At 52.9% G+C, this 24684-nt stretch overlaps 1 protein-coding gene and 1 long non-coding RNA gene across 7 annotated transcripts in view; one reads left to right on the plus strand and one right to left on the minus strand.

The window, feature by feature from the left end:
• Positions 1-24684, plus strand: part of CLMN (calmin) — a 110107-nt gene that overhangs the window by 23791 nt on the left and 61632 nt on the right. The window lies entirely within an intron of this gene.
• Positions 8824-12445, minus strand: LOC125909204 (uncharacterized). 2 transcript variants are annotated; one of them, XR_007453607.1, is made up of 4 exons: positions 11396-12445; positions 10699-10795; positions 9986-10078; positions 8824-9206 (listed from the first exon to the last, which is right to left on the minus strand). It is a non-coding gene; the product is annotated as an uncharacterized LOC125909204 (long non-coding RNA). The 2 variants fall into 2 exon arrangements; XR_007453606.1 differs by having other exon boundaries at positions 10650-10795.

Below are 24684 nucleotides of genomic sequence, written 5' to 3' on the forward strand. Positions count from 1 at the left end.
TGAGGGACCCTGGCTTCCCTGGCTCATCGCACTGCCTTCTCCTGGTATGGCTCTTGACCTCATGATCCGATATGGCTGCTAGAGCTCCAGCCATTACCATTAGTGTCTCAGGCAGCGGGACGGAGGAAGGGACAATAAATCAGGGTCAAGCAAGGAATGAATGCTGTTTGGGGTGACCCCTCTGAGCTCTGCCACGGTTTTGCTGTGGGGCCCGGGACCAGTGTCTGACCTCTTTAGGTCTTAGTTTTTCTGTCCGTAAAGTGCGCACAGTAAGTCCTTCTGTTCTTGCTTGTTACGGGAATTAAATAAGATGATGTGTATATCATCCCTGGGGCACTCAGTTTCCCCATGGTAACCATTGTTACTCCTGCGTTTTCTCTCGAAGTGGCCTCTGGTCCTTAAGGGGGCACTTCAGGGCATGCCATAAAAAGAACACACACTTTGAAGATGCCCAGGATCCAGCCCTCCAGCCGTGTTTACGCAGCAGTTAACTCTGATAGACCCACAGGACCAAGGGGCTAGCTTCCTGGTATCGCCACGAGCTTGCCAAGCACGGAGCTCGGTGCCTCCCTGTGCCCTGAAGTGATGCTGTTGTCATCCCTGTTCGGCCTGAGGCACCGAGGGGATCAGAGACTTGCCCAGGGCTGGCATGATCAGCGAGAGGCGGGCTGGGATTTGAGCCCAGGGAGCGTGGGGCAGGGTGTGGGCTCCCTCGGTGAACCGCAGGTGCCCACGGCTTGGTGCAGGGACAGACAGTGTGCACAGCAGGGCAGGGCAAGGGGACGCAGGTGGAGGCCGGGGCCCGTGCCAGGCGGAGGGAGATGATGGCGGAGGTGGAGAGCGGGCTGTGCCCCCCGGGAAGGACCTAGATGAGGTCATGGCAGTTTATTCCATTTGCCGTTGAACTGTTGGTTTTCTGAATAAGTAGCACAGCTGTGGGGAGGGCGCCGGGTGGTCACTGACACTGACTTTGCAGGGTGATGCAAACCCCAGCCCTGCCACTCGCCAGCCGTGAAACCTCTCTGAGCTTCTGCTTTGTTTTTCCTCCCGTCGTGGGCCTGATGCCAGGCCTGGTTGAGAAGACTGGACATACCCACTCCAGAAAGCGCCTGGCACCTATTAGTGGCCGGACCTGTCGTGACCGTGGCCCTCACAGGCTCTGTGACCTCCGCGCACCCAGGCTGAGGGTCTGCTCTGCAGACCGGCCTCCTTCAATGTCAGGACCCACTGGGTTCTTTGCTTTGGGAGTAGAGCAAGACCTCTGTCCTGCCTCTGAACCAGACTGCCATGTTTGAGTGGTCAGCACCCAGGTGGGTGGTCAGCGCCCAGGTGCTCAGGGTGGGAGGAGGGGCTGAGCCCCTCACTGTCACATCTGATTGCCACGAGCACCTTTTGTCGGTGATTCCTGCCCTCAGGAGAGGGGAGGGGAGCAGGTCCCTGCATTTAAAAGCCCCCTGGATGGACCCCAGGCCGCTGGCAGTGGCTCTCTCCCGGTGGTAGAGACACCAGTGGGCGCCTGCTGTTTTCCTCTTTCCGCTTCGTGTGTTCCCTAATTTTTCTAAAAACAGTATGTTGAGTTTTACTAATAAGAAAAAGTGGTTTTCCAAGAATGAGCTTCCAGCATTCTGCCGGTGCAGGGGCGGCTCTCAGACGTTCTTTCCAGCCCTGCCCCCAGCCCTGCCTTCCCCGCAGACACATCCACCCAACTAGAGTTGTCTTTGTCTCCGTTTCAACCTACTAGATGCAAATGCAACTTCTTAAAACTCATGAATAATTCACACTACAAAAAGAGTGTTGGCTTGATGGCGATCGGCTTTTGGAGTTCGAGGTCCTTGTTTGACAGAGGCTGCCTGAGAAACCTAAAAAGTTAGCCAGCCAGAGGGTGGAGCCGCCCCCTCTGTGGGTCTTCAGCAGGTCTCCCTGGAGACCTTCCCTGGAGAAGTGGAGGGTTGGATTTTGCTGCTGACTCCCATCTACTGGTTGTGACTGCCTAGGTCAGGGGCGGGGCCCTCTGGGCTCAGTGGGATGGTGTGCGGGGTTTGATTAGCAATGTCTGCCATGGTGCTGGATGGGGAGTATTTCACACAGAGTGGAGGAGTTACTGTCCCAGGGCTAGATTATCTCAGTCATCTCTGTGACAGTCTATCTATGACCCGTACCCGGGGCTGGCCACCTAACTGGTAGAGTTCGGCGCAGAATGATAATTGTGTCCTGGCTGAGAGTCAGAAGTGAGTCTCTCCTTCCCGGGAGCTCCCTGCCCCAAGCCCTCAGACAGGAGCTCCCTGGAGCCCAGGAGAGGACTGGCCTGGGCCCTGCTTCCTGCTTGCTTAGGGTCATCCCTTTGGTGCCTACAGATGCCTGGGCCCCAGCCTTATAATGCCCTCTCACCCCACTCTCCTTCCACTATCTTGTCCCTGGTGCCCGTCCATTGTGTCTGGGTCGAGCTGTTTTTCACCCAGCTGGCTCCTTGTCTGCTGGCTCTCAGCTGGGCTGGCTCCTCCCTCTGTCTAATGATCCCTGACTGTGAACCCTCCTCCCTCGGCCCAGAGCCTGACTGTTCTAGGACGCCAACTTTGGTAACTTTAGGAGGAGGTTGGATTCAGTGACAATGGCCCACCTGAGGCAAGACCCAGGTGACGTTCAGGCTTTTCAGAACTGCTACTTCCCAGGACAGAAAGGAAGGTGTAGGGGGGAGGCAGGGGGGGGGGGGGGTACTTGCCAAGGCTTGACTAGCGGCTCTCCTTCGCCTGCCCTCCATCCCTTCCAGCGCCCGTTTATTGAGCATATACTACGTACCAGATGTCGTTCTAGGTGCTGGGAACACAAGGTGGGCAAGACCGATAAGACCCACCCGTCTGGAGCTTTGTATCCTCGTGGGCGAGATAAGCCATCAACAAGTGCATGAGTAATCCGAACCTGGGTGTTTGTAGTGCTTGGAGGAAAATCAGGGGCGGGGGGAAGGGAAGAGAAAGTGGTGGGTGAAAGGTAAGGGGAGTGTGGTAGCCGGTGGAGCGGCCCTCCAAACATGTCCACATTCTCAGGCCTAGAAGCTGCAAGCGTGGCTTTCCCGGGCACAGAGGCCTCTGCAGATGTGATTAAGTTAAGAACCTTAAATGGGGAGATTAGCCTGTATCATCCGGGTGGGCCGATGAGGCCCCGAGGGTGCTTCCAAGTGAAAGAGGCCAGAGCCGGGGACATAGCCTGAGAAAACCTTGACCAACTGTTGCCGGCTTTACAGCTGGAAGGAGCCCGTGAGCCGAAGGATGTGGGTGGCCCCTACTAGCCGGAAAAGGGAAATGCATTTTTCCCAGAACATCCAAAAAAGAATAGAGCCCTTGGTTTTGGCCCAGTAGGACTCGTTTCAGACTTGTGACCTCTGGAACTGGGAGAACTTGTGTTGCCGTCAGCCACGACGCTTGGTGCTTTGTTACAGCAGCAACAGGAAACTCATCCAGGGAGCTATTCACCATCAGGGGAAGCCTCTGAGGTGGACAACGAGCAGGAGCCACTGTACAAAGATTTTCAGAGAAAAGTGCTTTGGAAAGAGGAAACGGCAAGTGCAAAGGTCCTGAGGCAAGGGTATGTTTGTGGGTCGCTCTTCGGTTGTGGCCAGCCGTCGCTTTAAATGACGAGGTCCTTTGGACGGCATGAGAAGGCTGACTTTTGCCCCACCGGGCCTCTCCCCTCCTTGTCTGTGCTCATGTATGTCCCTCTGCCCTGAGCGCTCTTTAGCCCAGCAAACTCTCCTATGCGTTTGGAGAGGCTCTTCTTCGGAGAAGCCTCTCCTGACCACCACCCCTATGCGGACTAACAGCTTCCGCCCCCCTTGCAGTTCCGGGCTCTTATCGCACTTAGCCCATCGTGTACTGGTTTACAGGCTTGTGTCGCCTCTGCAGGGCTGTTTCTCAGGAGTAGGGGCTCTTAGCCACCCACCCGGTGCAGTGCCTGGCCTGCAGGACGTACAGGGTTTGCCGAGATCGCTCTGACCTCAGGTCCGATTGTGGCCTCCTGCTTACCCTTTCTAGCTAGCAACTCCTTAGATTAGACTGAACTATCCAGCTTGGAAGCGTTGCAGCCTGAACACGTTTTCCCTGGATGGGGGGCGGGGGGATATCTTCCACCCTGCCATCATGACCCAAAGGATTGAGCTTGTCACAGGGGCTTGATCAGTCAAGAACCCAGCAGGGGACTCAGGGAGGTGAGTGCAGGGTGGGAGAAGGGCTGTTCCAGAGGCGGGGGCAGGAGAAAGGCCCCCCCAGCAGGGAATGTGCAGCACTCAGGGGGCTCACATCATTGGGGGGGCTGTTGTGGGCACGGAGAAGGCAGGGAGCTGGAGGAACCCCAGAAAGCCATTGCCTGGTAAGGGGTCCCCCCAGCAGGAGCTGTGGGCCAAGGTGGATGAATGCAGCCCTGGGCAAAACCACAGCTGGGGAGGTGAGGATGGCTGTAATGGGATCAATCATCTGACCCCCCCCCCCACCAGTGGTCCTGCCGGTATCTCCCATCGGAAGAACCTAGCAGGTGGCCAGAGGACAAGGATGCCCAGGGATGCAGCCTGTGGAGCGATCAGCCTCCTGCACGGAGGATGAATTGGTGGGAGGGGAGGTACAAGTGGAGACGGAGCCATGCAGGGACTTACATTCTACTCCTCGACAGGGCACTTTGAAATAAGTGTTCTTTCTGCATGTTTTTATAGACCATGAAGTAATTTACAAGCTCACACGGCTTAGAAGGCGAGGGAGAGGGAGAGGGAGCTGGGGTGTGGACACGGGTCTGCCTCCAAGGTCTTTCTGCTCTGTGTGACCCTTCCACCCAAAAGCTGGTGGCCTTGGGTCAACTTCCGGTAGGTCCCTGAGCACCGGCTGTGTGCAAGGCCTGCCCCGTGCATGCCAGACAAGCACCTCGGCCCTTCTCCTTCCAGAGGTATCCTGGGGTTTGATCTCCAAGAGCCAAGCTTTTTTCTCCTTTATTGCAGCCATCACAGTTGGTAATTCTGTGGTTGTTTCTTTTTTTTTGTTTGTTTTTTAGAGAAAGACAGAGTACAAGTTGGGGAGGGGCAGAGAGAGAGACACACACACACACACAGAAACCAAAGCAGGCCCTGGGCTCTGAGCTGTCAGCACAGAGCCTGACACGGGGCTCGAACTCACAAACCACGAGATCGTGACCTGAGCCGAATTCGGACACTTAACCGACCGAGCCACCCGGGTGCCCCTATGGTTGTGTTTCTTGATTAATACCTGCTTCCCCATGGCAAGCAGGGGCCATGCATCTTGCCTGTCATTGTAGCCTCCTCCAGTGCCTGGAACATAGCAAGTGCTTGGCAAATACCTCTAGAAATAGGGAGGTGTTTATGGACTCCTACCTGTTCATTTTAGATTCTTCAGCAGGCAGGCTGGAGGTTTGGGGAGGGGGTTGCCTGGGGAGTTACCCACCCCCCCAGCATCTCATGGATCTATTCCCAAGGAGGCTGTGGACAGCACCTGCTCCCTCTGTGTGCGGCCCATGCCCACCCTCCAGCCAGGCTGGGTCGGGCTCCCTCCCTGCTGGCATTCTGCAAGCCTTTAGCTGCAGCGTTAGACGAGAGACCGAGGAAGGAGTGGGCTTTTTCCTTCCTTTCTTTGTGCTGCCTCCTTTCTTACCGTTTCGAACACCAGGCCCGGTTTCAGGAGAGAACGGTACGTTTGTCTGATGGCCCCAAGGAGGGAGGGAGGCTCCTGGAGCCCACTCTCAGCCTCACCGGAAAAGCTCAGCCAGGGGATTTGTTGCTGCCACGGATTCAGTTTTTCATTTCACGAACCAGACGGGGCCACGTCGAGGGCCGTGCACTTGCTTGGCTGTGCCCCTTCGGCGCTGGCTTACTCCTGCCTGTGAGGTCAGGCACTCCGAGTCAGCTGGAAACCGCTCCTGGCCTTGGGTCCAGAAAGGACAGAGAAGAGACAGGAGCCTGGCAGACTTCCCATGCAAACATGTATGTTTGTCTGATTTGATTTCAAAACAATTGAGAGCAAACTTGGGAGTAGAGAAAGAAAGGTGTCTTCAAGCCCATTCCTTCTGACGTAATCATTGCCGTCTTACGTATTTATGTATTTTAATGATCTCTCAGATACATTTATATTTGTTCTCACAGCCAGGAAAGGCTACGTGCAAAACTGCCTTCGCCTCTGTGTCACCTGCCTACCTCTTTTTCCTGCTGCCTGCTTGCCTCTGATCACGTTCGATGGCTGGTTGGGGGCGCTGGGTTGAATTAGCCATGTCCTTGGAGGTGCACAGACTCGGGGCCTCCTGTCCCCACGCCCCCACCAGCATCCCGTGTGTCCTCCCAAGCTTGTTTGGGTTAATCCTTGATGATGTGTCTCTAGCTCCCAGCAAATCCTGGCTCCCGGGAGAGCTGGTGTTTTCAGTGGGGGGCCAAGCTCAGTGACCGCCCCCTGCCCCACACACCCCCCCCACCCCGCCGCTGCCCTGCCTCCAGCCTGGGAATCCAGGGAGCAGGTACAGAGGGTGCCGCCTGCCCCCTGAGAGCACGGAAGGGGAGAGCTGTTCTCAGGCTTCTTGACCTGAAGCTATTTAAAGTCAAGGGCACGGTCTCCCAGGAAGGAAAATCAATGTGTAAGACAGTACAGCTTTTGCTCACACCGCCCAGGGCTGTGGGGTCGGGGGAGTCCTGGGAGGGCAGATCTCCTCGCATTACTGGTCTTTGTTTGTGGTGTTGTTATTTAAACCATCTAGGGAAGGTTATGAAATCTCTGGAGCCTTTTAAAAATAGCCTGGTTTCTGGCTTTAAAATAGCCCATGTCCACTGGATAAAATATGGAAAATACCCAAAATATAAAGAAGAAAATAAAAATCATCCCCCACCCCCCGCCACGGCACCGCCGGGAAATGACTCCTGTTAACGTTTTGATACATTTGCTCTTTCGGCTTTTGTTTCCTGAAAGGTGCTGATGGTTTTAACCTAAATGGCTTCACACGCTGTATTCTGGACCTGCATTCCGGTCCCAATGTCACTGCTTAGTGATCTTGGCGCCTAGCCATGTGGAGCTAATGACTTAGTCTCTCTGTGCCTCGACCCCTTCATCTGTGAAATGGGCCTGAAGTCGGGCCTTCCTCACAGGCTCGCTGCAAGGCTGAATGAGGTCATGTGAATACACGTCCAGCCCAGCCCAGGCACCCAGTGAGCTCGTGATAAACTCTCGTAGTCACCGTTAGTGATTTCGGTCCATCAGATATACAGTTTGGGGCCCTACTCTTACTCCTTTCGTATTATGCTCCCAGAATTTTCCCAGGTCTGAAATGTGGGGTCAACGTCGCTCTGTAGCCATGTGAGAATTCTCCTTGTGCTGTCTTTAGCCACCGTTTACAGTTCATCTCTCTGCGTTTTCACCCTTTTCCGTCCATCCTGTGATGATAGATTCCCTTGCACGCTGATTCCCATCCCCGGTTCTGATGATCTTTTAGGACAGACCCCGAGAGGCAGACGTATCGGGTCACAGGCTAGGGGAATTTATTTCGGAGGCTCGGGACAGAGACCAGATTGCTTTTCAGAAGGGCGACGACACTTCGCGTCCCCCAGCCGGAGCTGCTGGGGCCACCTCCCCCCCTCTCCCCCCCTCACCGGCGTTCTGGTTGGGTCGATGTTTATTTGCCAGAGTGATCAATCCCGGCCATGCCTGTAACCAGGAGCCTCTGGGGATGAGAGGCGGCTACTCTGGCCAGTGACATTTCCATGGAGGGTGTGGGTGGCCGGGTTTTGTGTTTTTGGCGTGGGCAGCACACAGTCCCGGTTGTCAGGCAGCTCTGAGAAGGGCAGGAGCCGGAGGACGCAGATTGGCGTGGGCGGGAGGAGGCATCTGTTTACAGAGCCATCGCTAGGCTGCCGGGCACCCAGTTAGCAGGGGCGCGGCAGCAGGTGGTTTCCTGGACGGCGAGCCGAGCCCCCGACAGACAGGAAGCGCTCGCCTCCCGCTCAACTTGGGACTGTTTCATCGGTAACCAGGGACACCACAGCTCCTGGGCTCTACAGCCCGCTAAAGCCAGTTGCACGGCGGTGTCTCTTTTAATTACTCTCATTCTTTGGGGGAGGATGAAATGCGCATCTGGACGCAAGGGCTTGGTCAGGTTGGAGCCTAGCAGGTGGCTGGGAGGACGTTAAGACCGGCTGGGGACTACAACGTCGGTAGCTGGGGGTTCAGAGGTAGTTTGCCGCACCCAGCCCCTGTCCCCGCCTTGTTTCTGGGCACTGCTGTTCCTGAGTTTTTCTTTATTTGGAAAAGGAGCATGGCGGGGCGGGGGGGGGGGGAGCCTTGTTTTAATGAAGTGCATAAAATCAGCCTCTTTAAAGTGTACAAGCCAGTGGCATTTAGCACACTGACGGTGTGTCCAGCCATCACCTATTTCCAAAACGTTTTCATCACCCTAAGAGGAGAGCCCCACGCCCCTTAGCAGTTCCTCCCCGTGACCCACCCCCCCACCCCAATCCTCACGACCCCTAAAATCTGTTCTCCGTCTCTAGGGAATTACCTGCTCTGGATGTTAAATATAAATGGAATCGTACGATACGTGGCCTCGGTGTCTGGCTTTTTTCGTTTTGCGCGATGTGGTCTGGGTTCATCCACGCTGTAGTATGGGTCAGGGCTTCATTCCTTTTTTATGGACAAATAATGTTCTGCGGTATGGCTATTACATTCCCCCTCCCCATCCTCCTGCCTCACTATCTGGGACTTAGCATTTTAAAGTAAATGTCAGGGGCTAAGCATCTGACTCTTGATTTCAGCTCAGGTCATGAGCCTGAGGGGCTCAGGGTCGTAGGACGGAGCCCTGCGTGCTGATTCTCTCTCCTTCTCTTTCCCTTTGCCCCTCTCCCCAGCTCATGCTCTCTCTCTCTCTCCAAAATAAAAAGAAATAAATTTCAGACATTGCACCCATCCATCCACAGATATTTTAGTATGTTTCTTTAAAAGATAAGGACTCTTTAGAAAGCGTGGCCGCATGTAAACCAATGAATGAGGGGTTCTGAATATCACCAAACGGCCAGAGGTTTTTGCAGCCTGGCTTTTGACACCCAAGCCTTCCTCATCCTCTCTCCTCCTCCTCCTCCTCCCACAGATGGGAGATCTTGTGTAGACTTTATCACGTGGTCCCCTGTGGCTCGATTGTCAGTGGCTGTCTGGAGTGCTCCGCACAAAAGGATCTTGAAGTCAAGCCTGGGATCAGTGGGAAAGAGTGCTGTGGTTGATTAGTGATGCCTGCCATGGGCATGGGTGGAGCCTGCCCCTTGGCCACAGATCCCAGAGACTGTCTGCCTTTATTCAGGACTCCAGTCACCTATACACTTTCTGTGACATTCCACCTGCTCCCCCCTTACCCCCCTGCCCCAGATCTTTCCCTGTTTAATACCCAACTCAGATGTATGCTCTTCTAAAAGGACCTGATAAGTTCAACCACTCATCGTTAATCTTTTCCTCTGTTGGACTTCGTGGGTCTTGTCATTGGTCTCCAGAGGAGAAAGACATGGTCTACAAGTCATGCAGTGTTTACCAAGCACTGTGTCAACAGCACAGAAGAAGCTGCATTGTTTCCCAGAAGCCCCAGCATCCAGACGTGGGCCCTGCCTTCCCGGGCTGATTCATTCTCTCTGTCTCTGTCTCTGTGTCTCTGTGTCTCTCTGTCTCTCTCTCTCTCTCTCTCTCTCTCACACACACACACACACACACACACCTGAATTTCATGCTCTCGTTTCCTGGAGAGAGTTCAGTGACCCAAAGGAATGAGTCTAATGGGTATAATTTTAGGCACCACTTAAGGACTGGTGGTTTAGGCTTTTAAGTTTCCATCCAGTTCAAAATCAAACTCTGAGGCTATAGCATCCTGTGACAGAAAACAGCCCTGGAACTGAAGCCTCGAGGATGGGTCCCCCTCAGCTCCCCTCTGTGACCTCGGGTGGGTCACTTTCCCTCCCCGGTTCCTGTGCTGCCCTGTGTACAAAAAGGGCGTGGGCTCCGCGCGACGCGATCCCTCCGCCAGCTCAGCCTCTGATGGCTCTGCTCCTGCTCCAGCAACGTGCAGGCTGGTCCTGCTGAAGAGAAGACTTTAATAAGCAAAGAGAAAGCAGGGGGGTGGTTAGAAATGGCCGCTGTTGTTCCTCCCAGGGCCCCCGTCTGGTCTTCTTGGTGGCTGGCTGTCCTCGATTGGGAGGAATGTAAAATTTCCAATGCCAAGGCGGGAAATGCCTTGGAAATTGGGTCTCTTAATTCTGCCCTGGGGTGGGATTCCCGCCCGGTGCCTGCCTGCATCCTGGACACAACTACCCGTTTAAGCCTGCAACACCTCACCCCACGCTGCCTCGCGGTCAACCCTGAACGAATCATGGGTCTTTCCTCAGATCTGACCCTTCCCCCCTCCCCCCCCAGCCCCTGCTCTTTCAAGACCCCATCAGTCATGTCTTGTTTCACGTTGATTCCTGCTCTTTCAAGACCCCATCAGTCATGTCTCGTTTCACGTTGATTCCTAAACGGCTACTCGTTGCTCGTGTTCCAGTCTCCTCTCCATATGCCACCAGGGTAATGTTCATGAGAATTAAGTCTTGGCCATTCCCCATGGGGGAATTCCCCATGGGGGGGGGGAGGGGCGAGGGGTGGAGCACCTACCTGCCTGCTTCTCTCTCCCCCTTCATCTGCCATTGTTGGAGTAGCTCACCTCCGTGCAAGGACAGCACACTGTCACACAGGCTCATGGGAGGTGGCAAGTCAGAACTCCTCCAACTTGTCTTCCAAGGTCCCATGCGTAGAAAGATCTGTAGCGAAGAACGCAATCGAATGGGACTACCTTCATCTCAAGGCAAGAACTGTCAGGACCGTTTCCCACACTTGATTCTGGCCCCGTGTGCTGGTGGATTACACCTGTGGAGCATGAAATACCTGTCACCTTATTCCCCCCAACCCCAGCCCCGGGGCCCCTCTGGGTAGGGAGAACACTTTGCCTTCGCGAGGCTGAGGGATTCCTGCGTCCGAGCACTACCCTGGGGAGCACGTATGCGTCCCCAGCTCCGCCAGGCATCACCTCCTCAGGGAACCTTCCCTGATACCCCCAATCAAGGGGGTGAGGAGCTTCCTGCCACCAGAGTTGGTAGCTGGAGCTTATCCGCCTCCAGTCCGTGAACCTCCTGGAGGGTGGGGAGGGTGTGTTTGCAACCATTCTTTCCTGTGTCTAACACAGTGCTGGGCACAGAGCTAGTGCTCGGAGTTTGTTTACTGACCGATCATCCTGGACTTAGGGGAGATCGCCTCGCTGTCCCCTCCCACCCCCCTCCCCCAGCCCACACCTGTTTCGCTGGGTTTTGCCCTCATTTCCCTATTTCAAGGGTTCACTTCCGGTTCCTTCTCATTAGCCTCACCTTCTCTCAGCACAGCCCTGAGCTGTTGCACCAGAGTCATGGCCACTTTATATCGGAAACATCAGAAGGGAACTAAGCGTGTTTACAAAGGTTGCCATCAGAAGAAGTTTTTTTGGATCACTGGGAGATGCAGCCTTGGTTATCTCGAACCTTCTCTGTCCCAGGGGCCGCCTACATGAAGTGCCGTTTCCTTGAGATGATTCAGAGGCGGCGCAGGTAGGACGTGAACTTGCACCTAGCGTCCTGACGCCCTCGCATTGCCAGAATATCAATCAATCAAGAGTCTGGCTTCTAGGCTTGGTTATTCTTCTTCGGCCAGGCCTGGGTCCCCGGTCTGTGAGATGCTCACCGTGGCAGGGGACCGGGAGAGCTTCCTGGGCGCTTGGCGAAGCGTCTCGACACCAACTCTATTTTACTGTGGGGCCACCTTGAGATGGCCTGCCCAAAAGGCCAGCCTCGGGCTAAGGCCTTGCTCAGCCGGGAAGGCAACAGAGTTGTCCCAGCAACAGGGGCCTCAGGAAAGGTAACAGAGTTGTCCCAGCAACAGCGGCCTCAGCGCTGTGACGAGCCACTCCCTCCCGTGTCCCTGTAATTCTGGCACCAGAAGGACCGGTTTGGGACCCCAGGGGAGAGATTCCCTCCCCCCGCCCCCCCACCCCGCTTCTGCCTGCCAGGAGGGGATGAGAAAATTGACCCCCAAGAACTTTCCTTAGAGCTCCTGCATAGCTTAATTCCTATTAATTTTAAAAACATGATTCTGGAATATCTCAAGTATTCCCCAACATAGACAGAACAGGACAGTGACGTCCCTGCGTCCTTCACGCTTGAGCAGTAACGGAGCTGTGACCACTCCTGTGCCACCGGTGACCCGCCTGCCTGCCCTGGTTATTTGGAAGCCGATCTCAGACATTATATCATTTTATCCACAGACCTTTGAGCGCAAAGTCTAAAGGAAGAACGCTTTTGAAACTTAACTGCCACAACATCATCACACCTGAAAACCAAACAGAAACCCTTTAATATCACCCAAACCCAGCAGCGTTTCGATTCCCCCCCCCCCCGCCCCCAGCTCAGGATTGGGTTTTGGTTTTGTTTCTTGCCTTTGTTGTTTACGTGGGGATCCAGATAAGGGCTGCACATTGTACTTGGTTCCTCGGTCTCCCAGGTCCTAAGTTAGAAGTGCTTCGGGGGGCAGGGAGGGGCTTGGAAATTCTCAGAGGGTCTAGAGGGACGGGGTGCCTGCCTTGCCCCGCCCAAGCTCCTGGACCTCCTGCTTCTGTGTCCTTCGGCCTTACATGACAAGCGCCTCCTTACTCCTGTGTTTACTCTATTGCATACTTTTTTATTAAATAATTTTTTTAATGTTTATTTATTTTTGAGAGCGAGATCGTGGGAGCGGGAGAGGGGCAGAGAGAGAGAGGGAGACACAGAATCCGAAGCAGGCTCCAGGCCCTGAGCTGTCAGCACAGAGCCCGACGTGGGGCTCGAACCCACAACCTGTGAGATCTTGACCTGAGATGAAGTCGGACGCTTAACCGGCAGAGCCACCCACACACCCCGATTTTATTGTATCCTGAATGTCCCCCCAGCATGCGTGGTCTGAGCTAGACACAAAGATGTAGAGGTGAGGCTCACAAAAAACACATAGGTGAGGTGCCTGATGTCTGTCAGAGTCTGTTCACCTGTATGCACGTGTGTGAGCCTACGCACGAGTGTGTGCGCGTGTGTGATCATGAAAATCTGGTACGTGCTCCTTGTTTCCCTTGAGTCTTTACCCAAATGTCACCTTTTCAGTAAGGCCCTCCCTAGCTGCTGTATGTATGTATTTTATATGTAGTTTCTGAGAGAGAGCGAGAGAAAGAGAGAGAGGGAGAGAGAGCACGCAAGGGAGGGGCAGAAGGAGAGAGAATCCCGAGCAGGCTCTACGCCCGGTGCGGAGCCCAGCTCGGGGCTCGATCTCAGCACCGTGAGATCATGACCTGAGTCAAAATCAAGAATGGGATGCTTACATGCCTGAGCCACCCAGGCACCTCAGTAGCCACCGTATTTAAATCAGGGTTTCTTGACCTCGGTGCTGTGGTCGTGTTTGCTGGATAATTCCATGTCATGGGGGGGGGGGGGGGGGGGGGGGGGGGGGGGGCTGCCCGGTGCAATGTGGGATGTTTAGCAACAACTGGAGGCCAGTAACGACCCTCCCCTCAGTTGTGACAATCAGCAACAGGTCTAGGACTTGCCAAATGTTCCCTGGGCTCAGATTGAGAACCAATTTAAATAGGAATTGGGGAAAAGAAAAATCACCACTTTCCACCCATTGCCGGCTCCATACTTAATCTCTGTCCCCCTTCCTTTTTGTTTAAAATTGTTCTCTTTATCCCTTATCCCCGGCTAACAGAGTAGACGTTTTCCATCCCTATGCAGTGGATCATTGGCTTCTCCATCCTAGACCGTAAGTGCCACGCGTCTGGGACTTTTGTCCGTGTCGTCTGTCCGATACTCATCTTTGCGTGTCCCCCGTCACCGGCTGGGCCATAGGAGGGATCGTAAGGGCTGAATGAACAAGGGACTGTTCAGTGGCACTGCAGGACACATGTGGAAGGAGGAAGGCAGTCAGAGTCTCACTGTGAAGAGGCTTGGAGACTTCCTTCCGAGGCCACGCGCTGAATGGGACCGGCTCCCTGGGGGCTCTGGACGGTGGCCACGGCCATGTGCCCTGGTAGGAAGCGGACAGGAAGTGCACCTGGGAGCCACCCCTGGGCAGGGGTGAGTGTGCCACTGACCACATGGTGACACGATGACGGCTAATCTCGAGGCCATGGTAACAAGGTTTGGGCAGGGGTGGCAGTTAAAGTGTCGCCTGACTTCGTGGTCCTGGGTGCCACGTAGCCCTGGAAAGTTGACAAGGTCGCTGAGTTCAGAGCGAGCCGGTGTCGTGAGACTCTGAGTGCAGACGTGGGTCTGGTGGCAGGTCTTTGAGAGGTTCGGGAGGGTCACTCACATGGTCCTTTCATCGTAGGACGGGCTGTGGCAAATAGTGAGGATTCGAGAGATCGTAGCTGTTATCACTGCCGTTGACCTAAGGTGCGTAGTCAGAGTGGAGATGAGGTAGGTGAGGGCAGAGGAGGTACGTGCAGAACCAGAGATCAAGTGCACATGCACATACACCTGCCCTCCCTTCTCCACCTCCCCCAGCGGCAGGCTGAGACCTTCAAGGTTATGACCTTCCCGGAGAGGCAGCCAGGGCCGTGGGGAGGGCGGGACGAGGGTGATTGTTATTGATCTGTCGCAAAGACCACTGAGCCTTTCAGGGCTGTTCCTGAACTCGGCTCATTGCATTGGGAGTATTATTTATTTAGGGGTGAGCCAACCTCAGGTTGACAGAGCGGGCCACGGGCAGCTCCTGGTTATAAGTGAACGATAGTGTCATAAATGCCGCCTCCTTCTCCTCGCTGATAAGCACACAGCCCAATCAATACCAGATGATGAGCCCTCCCAAGCAGGGGTGAGTAACGGATAAGCTCACCCAGACGTCCGCAGGGTCTGAATGCCCTCTGGGGATTTCCACCCGCTGGTCCCTCTTTCTGGAATGTTCTTCCCACTACCCTCTGCAGGAATGACTCCTCCTCCCCCTTCAGGGTCGAGTCCTTCCTTTAGAGTATGCTAAATTGAGGGGTAGGGAGGGTGGGTGTGTGTATATATGCATTTGTTTATAAAAGCCAAAAATATTTCTGGAAGAGATCATACAAACCACAGCGAAACTGTTTGCTTTGGGGAAAGGAAATTGGCTGGAGAGAGGGAGCTCACTTTTATTGTTTTATTATTATTTATTATTTTTTTATTCACTGTGGTTATACATTTTGGATTTTGAACCGTGTGAATGTTTATTCAGATTTACATTAACATCAATGACGGAAGATTTTCGATAATTTGGCCCCAGAGGGTTTTACCTCTGGAGCCATATGAACAACTTACAATTATTTTATTGTTCAACTTGAGTTTGGCTTTTCATCTGTCCCTCTAGAATATGAACCCCACACAGGCAGGGCCGTGTCAACCTGGTTCTTTAGAATCAGCCACAGGGCTGGGCACACAGCCTGACTTAACTGTTTGGTAAATTAAGAAAGAGTGAACTGGAGCTTCTGGGTGGCTTAGTCAGTTCAGCGCTCTTTTTTTTTTTTCTTTTTAATGTTTATTTATTTTTGAGAGGGAGACAGACACAGAGTATGAGCAGGGGAGGGACAGAGAGAGAGAAGGAGACACAGAATCTGAAGCAGGCTCCAGGCTCCGAGCCGTCAGCCCAGAGCCCGATGCGGGGCTCGAACCCACGAACCGTGGGATTGTGACCTGAGGAGATCATGACCGGAGTCGGACGCTCAACTGACGGGGCCACCCAGGTGCCCCTCGACTCTTGATTTCAGCTCAGGTCATGACCTCACGGACTGTGAGATCGAGCCCCACGTTGGACTGCGCACCGACACCACGGAGGCTGCTTGGGATTCTCTGTCTCTGTCTCTGTGCTGCTCCCCTGCTTGCTCTCTCTCTCGCTCTCTCTCTCTCTCTCTCTCAAAATCTCAAAATAAATAAACATTAAGAAAATTAAAAAAGGAAGGAAGAATGAACTGACTCAGGACATAGGGCTTGATGATCGTAGTAGTGAACTTGAATTTGTGCTCGCCAAACTCCACGCTTTGAATGCTGCCCCAGGTGTGAAGGAACACGCAGAGTCTGATGAGTTTACTCCTGCCTGGCGCGTAGTAGGTGGGCAGGAGAGATCTGTTGGGTGGTGCACGGATGGCTGACTGCTGTCCCCGGGCCCCACTGAGGCTGGGGCTTCTGTGTTACAGAAGCTAGCGATACTTTAATGCCTCCCCCTCTTCCGGGGCGCCCGGGTGGCTCAGTCGGTTAAGCGTCCTGCTCGCGGTTTCGGCTCAGGTCATGATCTCACAGTTTGTGGGTTCGAGCCCCAAGTCGGGCTCTGCGCTGAGAGTGGGAGCCTGCTTGGGATTCTCTCTCTCCCTCTCTCTCCGCCCCTCCTCCACTTTCTCTCTCTCTCTCTCGAAATAAATAAACATTAAAAAAAAATACCTCCCCCTCTGCCTACGGTGCCCTCCCCCTCCCCTGCCACCAGCCACCTGCCACCTGGCAGACCCTCCCCCGTCACAGCCCGCACTTCCTCCCTCCTGCCACGCCACTATCCACGAAAATATTCATATTTTTCTTTAAAAGAAGGCAGGATTAGTGTCTATCCCCAGGAGAACGGATAAACACATTGGGCAATAGTTATACGATGGAAGGATATACAGCAATAATAATTTTTAAAAGACCACAGTATCGGTTCACGTAATAACCTGGATGACTGTAGAAAACATTCGTGGAACAACAACAACAAAAGAGATAGAGATCATATACTGTGCGATTCAATGTACACGAAGCTCAAGAATAAGCAAATTTAATCCAGGGTGACAAAAGTCCAAAGAATCCATACCTTTGGCCTGGGCCAGGTGCAGAGGGACTGGGAAGGGACACAGGAGAACTTACTGGGTAATGGAAATATTGTGTATTCTTGATCTGGGACGCGGTTGCACAGATATATATGTGTGTGCAATTTCGTGCGGCTATCTACACGTAACTTTTGCATGTGTTATTATACCAAGTTACGCCTCCGTTGGGGGAAATCAAGAAGAGCCTGTGTTTTACAGCCGCTCTGCTCCCTGATGCTTGCACTGGATCTTTGGAACGTTCTGCCATGCCGTAGACCTGCGTCGCGATTCTTGTGGCTGCATAGCATTCCGTTACGTGCGTGTCATTTGTACCCTCAGACCAGCTTTGTTCCCAGTAGAGCATCCGTTTTGAAATGATGTAAGAGGAGAGGGGGCGCCCAATACCCGGGAGGTCATCCTTGTGCTTTTAGAGGATGTGGCCTCGGCAGACAGGGCAGGACTGTCCCTTATTGTTTGGGGATTGAATTGTTCCGAAGAATTTAGTTCATCAGGAATAACGTATGAAATGAAACGGGCACCGGGGGGGGGGGGGGGTGGCTCAGTTGGCTCAGCGTCTGACCCTGGATTTCAGCTCAGGTCGTGATCTCGCGGTTTGAGGGTTCGAGACCTGTGTTGGCTCTGCGCCGACGGCATGAAGTCTGCTTGGGATTCTCTGTCTCCCTCTCTTTGCCCTTCCACCCCCCCCCCCGCCCCCGCCTTGAAAATAAGTAAACATATTTTTAAAAATGAAACAGGTGTCATCAAAATTAAACACCTTTGTGCTCCAAGGGACACTATCAAGAGAGTGAAAACGACTCAGAATGGAGAAGATATTTGCAAATCATATATCTGAAAAAGGACTTGCATCCAGAATGTATAAAGAACTCTTGTAACTCAATAGTAAAAAAAAAAAAAAACCCAACAACACAATTTCACAAATGGGCAAAACTTGGGGCGCCTGGGTGGCTCAGTCGGTTAAGCGTCCGACTTCGGCTCAGGTCACGATCTCGCGGTCCGTGAGTTCGAGCCCCGCATCGGGCTCTGTGCTGACCGCTCGGAGCCTGGAGCCTGTTTCGGATTCTGTGTCTCCCTCTCTCTCTGCCCCTCCCCCGTTCATGCTCTGTTTCTCTCTGTCTCAAAAATAAATAAACGTTAAAAAAAATTAAAAAAAACAAAAACAAAAACAAATGGGCAAAACTTTTATCTGAATAGATATTTCTCTAAAGGAGGTGTACAAATAGCCAATAAGCACGTGAAAAGATGCTCACTATCATTAGTTATCAGGGAAATGAAATAGAAACCACAGTGAAATACCACATCACACCCACTAGACGGCTAAAATAAAAAAAACAAAATAACAAATGTTGGCAAGAATGCGGAAAAATTGGAGCCCTCACGCACTGCTGGTGGGAACGTGGGGTGGTGTAGCCGCTTTAGAAAACCATCTAGCCGGGGCTCCTGGGTGGCTCAGTGGGTTGACCGAGCATCTGACCCTTGATCTCGGCTCAGGTCGCTATCTCACAGTTCGTGAGTTTGAGCCCCACCTCGGGCTCCGTGTTCATGGCGTGGAGCCTGCTTGGGATTCTGTCTCTCCTTCTCTCTTCCCCTCGCCCACTTGTGCGCGTGCTTGCGTGCTCTCTCTCTCTCTCTCTCTCTCTCTCAAAATAAACTTAAAAAAAAAGGACTGAAGCACTGATTTATGCTACAACGGGGATGCATCTTGAAAACATTATGCTGAATGAAAAAGCAAGTCACAAAAGGCCACATATTATGACTCCCATTTAAATGAAACGTCCTAAATCAAGGGAGAGAGTATAATAGTGTCTGACTGGGGCTGGGGAGGGGATGGGGATTGGGGAATGACTGCTACTGGGCATGGGAGTTCTTTTGTTGAGTATTCTAAAATTAGATTGTAGTCATGTTTGTAGGACTCCATGTATATACTAAAAACCTCTGAGCTGTGTTTTCAATAGGGAATCGCACGTGAATTATATTTTTAAAAAATGAATAAGGCACTTTGCAGACATAACGGGAACTAAAAGTTAACACTTAGGGTTTTTATTATTATTATTATTATTGAAGTATAATCGACGTTCAACGTGAAATTAGTTTCGGGTGTACAACGTAGCGTGGTTCGACAGTTCTGGGCATCACTCAGGGCTCACCGCGACAGGTGCAGCTACCGCCTGTCCCCGCACGACATTATCACGTTATCGACTCTCTTCCCTGTGCTGTACTTTTCATCCCCATGACTTATTTACTTTATAACTGGAAAGCTGTCAATCTTAATCCCTTTTGTCTGTTTCTCCCATCCCCCCCATCCACTTCCCCTGGGGGCAACCACCCGTCTTCTGAATGGAAGACTCTGCTTCTGTTTGCTTCGTGTTTTAGCTTCCACACATGAGTGAAATCATACGGTTGTTTGTCTTTCTCTGTCTGACTTCTGTCACTTAGCCTAATACTCTCTAGGTCCATCCATGTTGTTACAAATGGCAAGATCCCATGTTTTTTTTATGGCCGATTAATATTCCACTGGGTATATATACCATATCCTCTTTATCCATTTACGTATGGATGGACACTTGGGTCGCTTCCGTATCTTGGCTATTTATTGTAAATACCGCAGTAAACATAGGAGTCCATTTATCTTTTCGAATTAGTACTTTTGTTTTCTTTGGGTAAATACCGGCAATGGAATTACTAGATCATATGGTGGTTCTATTTTTAACTTTTTGAGGAACCTCCCTCCTGTCTTCCACAGTGGCTGCACCAGTTTGCATTCCCACCAACAGTGTGCGAGGCTTCCTTTTTTCCCACCGCCCTGCCCACACCAGTTATTCCTTGGCTTTTTGATATTGGCCATTGTGACAAGTGTGGTTTCTAACCGTGGTTTTGATTTGCATCTCCCTGATGATTAGCGATGCGGAACATCTTTTCGTGTGTCTGCTGGCCATCTGGACGTCTTTGGACAAACGTCTGTTCAGGTCTTCTGCCCACCGTTAATCAGATTATCTATTTTGTGTGGTGCTGAGTTCTTTACGTATTTTGGATACTAATCCCTGGTCAGGCACGTCATTTGCGAACATCGTCTCCCGTTCAGCAGTCTGCCTTGGCAGAAGTTCATTTCTTACTCATGCAAAGTCCACCTTCCAGCCAGGATAGGGGACGGGAGAGCACACGGTAGGGGGTGTCGTGGCCAGGCTGGGAGTGACACACATCCTTCCATCCCATTCCATCGATCAGAACTCTGTCACGTGACCCAGCTAGCTAGAGCGGCCAGGGATATACTTGCCTCCTGTGGATGTCTCCACGCTTTGGAGGGGAAACATGAACCTTTGTGGGCAGGCAGCCAGGTTTACGGATCCAGGTGGGGAGGCTGGCAGGGGGTCAGGTCCACAGAGCCTTTGGGCCAGTCAGGAGGCCACGTTACTGTCCAGCTGGACCATGGGAATAAGCCCTTTGATGAATTGGAAAGCAAGATAGGAACACAAAGCACTATAACCTTAACCATGGGTTGTGAGCTAGGATAACGTCTTTTGGGTTCTGACTTGGGTCAGACCGTCTGTCCACCTTTCAGGTCTGCCAATCAGAGGGGAAGCATGTTTTTACGTGAACACCTATCAGGTGCCTAACCCAAGGCTTGTGGCAGCTGGCCTGTCCCCCCTCCGTGCTGGTCTACAGCTGAGGCCTGGATGTGACCGTCCCGTTCCGGGGTCTGGTGTCTCAGGTGCTGGTGGCAGCTTCTCTTGTGGCCTGCGTGTGATGTGTTTCACCAGGAGATGGCCGCTTATTGCTTGTGGCCCCGGAAGGCTCGTGTTGTGGGGCCGTTGCTATAGAGAAAATCTGATTATATTCAAACTCAAATTCATTAAATCAGCATGTTCTTTTTCCTCGGGGCTGGAGAATATCACAGGGAGGCCCTTCCTCCTTCCTGCCTCCCCCAGGCTATTGGAAGGTGTAGGTTCAACAGTGCTGTGTCGGAAAGAATGCTCTGTTCCTTCTGATCTCAGCTAGCCGCTTGAAATACGATTCACCGAGACATGGAAATGAGATTCACCAGACATGGAAATGAGACGTGAGGGTTGCAAACTATTGCAGATAGGAGGTCTGAAACCCAGGTAGTGCCTTTCCCCACCCCTTTCCTGCCACTCATACGTGCCATAGTTCCTACCTGGGTGTGTTAGGGTTCTCCAGAGCAAAAGAACCAATAAGGCATATATATATAGAGAGAGATTTATTTTAAGGAATTGGCTCATACGATTATGGAGGCAGGTGAATCCAAACTCTGCAGAGCCATCTGGCAGCCTGGGGACCCGGAAAGAGCTGCAGGTCAAGTCCAGAGGCCGTCAGCTGGCACGGGCCCTTCTTGCTCAGATGAGTGCAGTGTTTGTTCCGTTGAGGCCTTCAGCTGATTGGGCGAGGCCCACCCGCATCATGAAGAGTAACCTGCCTTCCTCAGAGCCTGTGAATTTAAGTGTTAATCTCATTCAGAAAGCACCTTCGCAGAAAAGAATCCAGAATAACCTTTGACTAGATACCAGGGGGCATGGCCTGGTCGAGTCAGGACATGAAATTAACCATCACACTGTGCTTAATCCACCCGTGTTCACAGAAGCAGCAAACTGACTTGCAAAGTGCACGGATGATGGGAAGCCGGGGTGTGAACCTCTCCGCTTGAATTTTCTAGGGACGTGACTTTGGCCTCTCTGATCCTCTGCGGCTTTGTGAACATGCTGGCCGTGGGTGGAGCCTGAGTGTGGCGGGTTCGTGATTCTTCCCCGGTTTAAAGGCAGAGGGCATCTTAAGGGACCGTCCCGGCCGTTGTATTGCTCAGAGTGGAAGAGGGGTGTGGAAGCCAGGTCTGGCCCAGAGGTCACGGTCTCCCCGCCAATATGCACCAGGCTGGGTGAGGATTAGTTCGATCAGATGCGAGTGTGTGCCTAGACTACCAAGCACAAGGCTGGCACCTGCCTGGCACTATCAGGAATAGGTTTCTTTTCCAAAAGGCCCCATCGGGAATGGTGGACTTGAAAGGCCACCTGATGATGGTGACGATGACAACGGCGACCAACGTTCCCCGGGCGTTTGCCGTGGTGGCCGTTTGTGCAAGGTCTTACAGGCACTGACCCATTTGGTTTTCCTGGCAGCCCCACGAGGTGGGGGCAGCGATTACCCTCATCTTGCAGGGAATTGAGGCTCAGCTTATGTGACTTACTTGAAGTCTCCGTCTTCGCCCGGCACGGCCACCTCCTCGCCTGTGGCCGTGCCGGGCTCTGCAAAGCCTGCCTGTCTCGGGCTATAACGCAGTGCCACGGATGGGGTGGCTTGCAAACAACAGAAATGCATGTCTCATAGTCCTAGAGGCTGGAAGTCTGTGACCCAAGTGGCTGGTGAGGGCTCACTCGTGGCTCCTAGATGGCGTCTTGTCACCGTGTCCTCACAAGGAAGCTCTCCGGGGTCCCTTTTATAAGGGCATTAATCCCATTCGTGAGGGCTCCACCCGCACGTGACCTACTCACCCCCCAAAGGCCCCGCCTCCTAACACCGTCCCACTAGGGGGAAGGTTTCAACGTGTGAATTCTGGGACATTCAGTCCTTAACATTGCCCCCTCCCCCCCCGGCCATCCAACTCTAATATGCAATTATTCTAAACGTGTGATCACCTCGCAAGTAAAAATGTTACGGCTTCATCACTGAGATTCTGCACTTGGGGTGAAGTGAGCAGACCTTCCATCCACACCGGAGCCCTTGTTCTGGATGTGTGTGGCTGCACCGTTCTCCCGTCGGTATCCGGGTCACTCGGGCCTGCAGGGTGCCTGGCCCCAAGGAGCCACGTGTGCACAGGGCTGCTGATTTAGCCGCCACAAGCCGAGCGGGAGTGGCACCCACTGCATGATTGTTAAGGGCCGGACTCGGGGACCCAGCCCTGGCTTTGCATCCCTTGTCCCAGAAGAGCAAGCTGTGTGGCCTGGGGCCCGTCCCCAGGCTCTCTAGGCCCAAACGCCCCATCCGGAAAAGGAAGAAAAGAGGATCACCCACCTCGAACTTAGCAAGATCAGACAAAGTAATGTCCCTAAAGCACGTAGCACAGCACCTGCGTGCCCACGGCAAGCGCTCAAGAAATGGTATCTATTTTTATTAGGCATTTAATAAATACCTCTTGGCCGACACTCTGCTTGTTCTAGATTATTTTTCAGGCCATAGCTTGCTGAGCTGTCCTCTGGTCACTGGAATGTATTGTTTGTCTTTTGCGGAGGGAGGTGGGGCTGGCCTTCTGGGGAGCGGAACAGCTGGAGAAAAGCTACATGTTCAGTAGCCAGGCCAAAAACTGGGTTAACCACGGGCCAGGTACAGGGCCCTGACCAATGTCGGCTTCCGGAGAGTCCCCCAGAGCCCAACTCTGAGAACAGGCGATGACACTTGATCGTGGACGCCCCACGTGTCTCAGGGAACACGTGGAGTTCACTGTGATCCTCTGGGATGTTTGGGAATGCAGACACTGACCCGGCTTCGGCACCTGTCACCCAGGGTTTTGATGCTAGCCCTCCTGAGCCATGGGCTGACCTGTTGCCCGGAGGAGAAAGTCCCAGAAAAGGCATCTGGGACAGGGAGTTACCTGCAGGTTGTCAGGATTCGTTCCTTCTCAGAATGAAGCTGATGTTTGCCTTCCTTCGGAGGCCAGGGCAGAGGGGGGTGGGGGGACGGCGTCCAGGTCCTGGCGGTAGGTGGACAGGCCTTGGTGGGGGGGGGGGGGGGGGGGAGGAGCCAGCACACCTGTGGGCGGCCACGGACAGCCACTGTGTGCTTCGCTGGGTCCCCGTGCAGAGACGTGGGTCTCTGAGACCTCGGTGACCAAGGTCAGGGGGATGTCGTTAATTCCGGGAGACGCTCATTATTCGCTCATTCCATATTTGCCGTTCGCTCCCTCGCTAACGTTATTGGTAACCCTAAGATCAATAGTCGTGGTGCTCTCTTGGCCATTCACAGGCGGGCACGGTGGCAAAAAGTTTGAGTCATCTAACGCACGTGGCCCCAGCCGAGTCAGAACAAAGCGACAATCCGTCTTTTGTTTCAGCTCTCAGCCCGTAAACAAGTGTCTCTTTCGAGGTCTAGTTAGTGTCACATTTTTAGCATTTTTGTGCTTTTTGTTGGCGATTTTGCTGTTGAAAACGTCCCTCCCACCCCGCACACAGCGCTAAAGTGCAAGAAGGCAATGACATACCTTACGGAAAAAATACTTGCGTTATGTAAGCTTCGTTCAGGCTGCAGTTATAACGCTGTTGGCCACGAGTTCAATGTTAATAAGTGAACAATATACAGTTCGCCCTCGAACAACACAGGAGTCGGGGGCTGGCGCCTCGCGCAATCAGAATTTACGTATGAATTTCGACCACCCCCCAACTTAACTGCTAATAGCCCACTGTTGACCGGAAGTCTTACCCAGTAACATAAATAGTTAATTAACACATGTTTTGTATGTTATGTATATTATATACCGTGATCTTTTTTTTTAATTTTTTTTAACGTTTATTTATTTTTGAGACAGAGAGAGACAGAGCATGAACGGGGGAGGGGCAGAGAGAGAGGGAGACACAGAATCTGAAAGAGGCTCCAGGCTCTGAGCGGTCAGCACAGAGCCCAACGCGGGGCTCGAACTCACGACTGCGAGATCGTGACCTGAGCCGAAGCCGGCCGCTCAACTGACTGAGCCACCCAGGCGCCCCATACCGTAATCTTAAAATAAAGTAAGCTAGAGAAAAGAAATTTGTAACTAAGAAAATTGTAAGGAAGAGAAACTACGTTTTCAGTGCT

The sequence above is a fragment of the Panthera uncia genome (assembly GCF_023721935.1).
Source record: "Panthera uncia isolate 11264 chromosome B3 unlocalized genomic scaffold, Puncia_PCG_1.0 HiC_scaffold_1, whole genome shotgun sequence".
NCBI classification, from domain to species: Eukaryota; Metazoa; Chordata; class Mammalia; order Carnivora; family Felidae; genus Panthera; species Panthera uncia.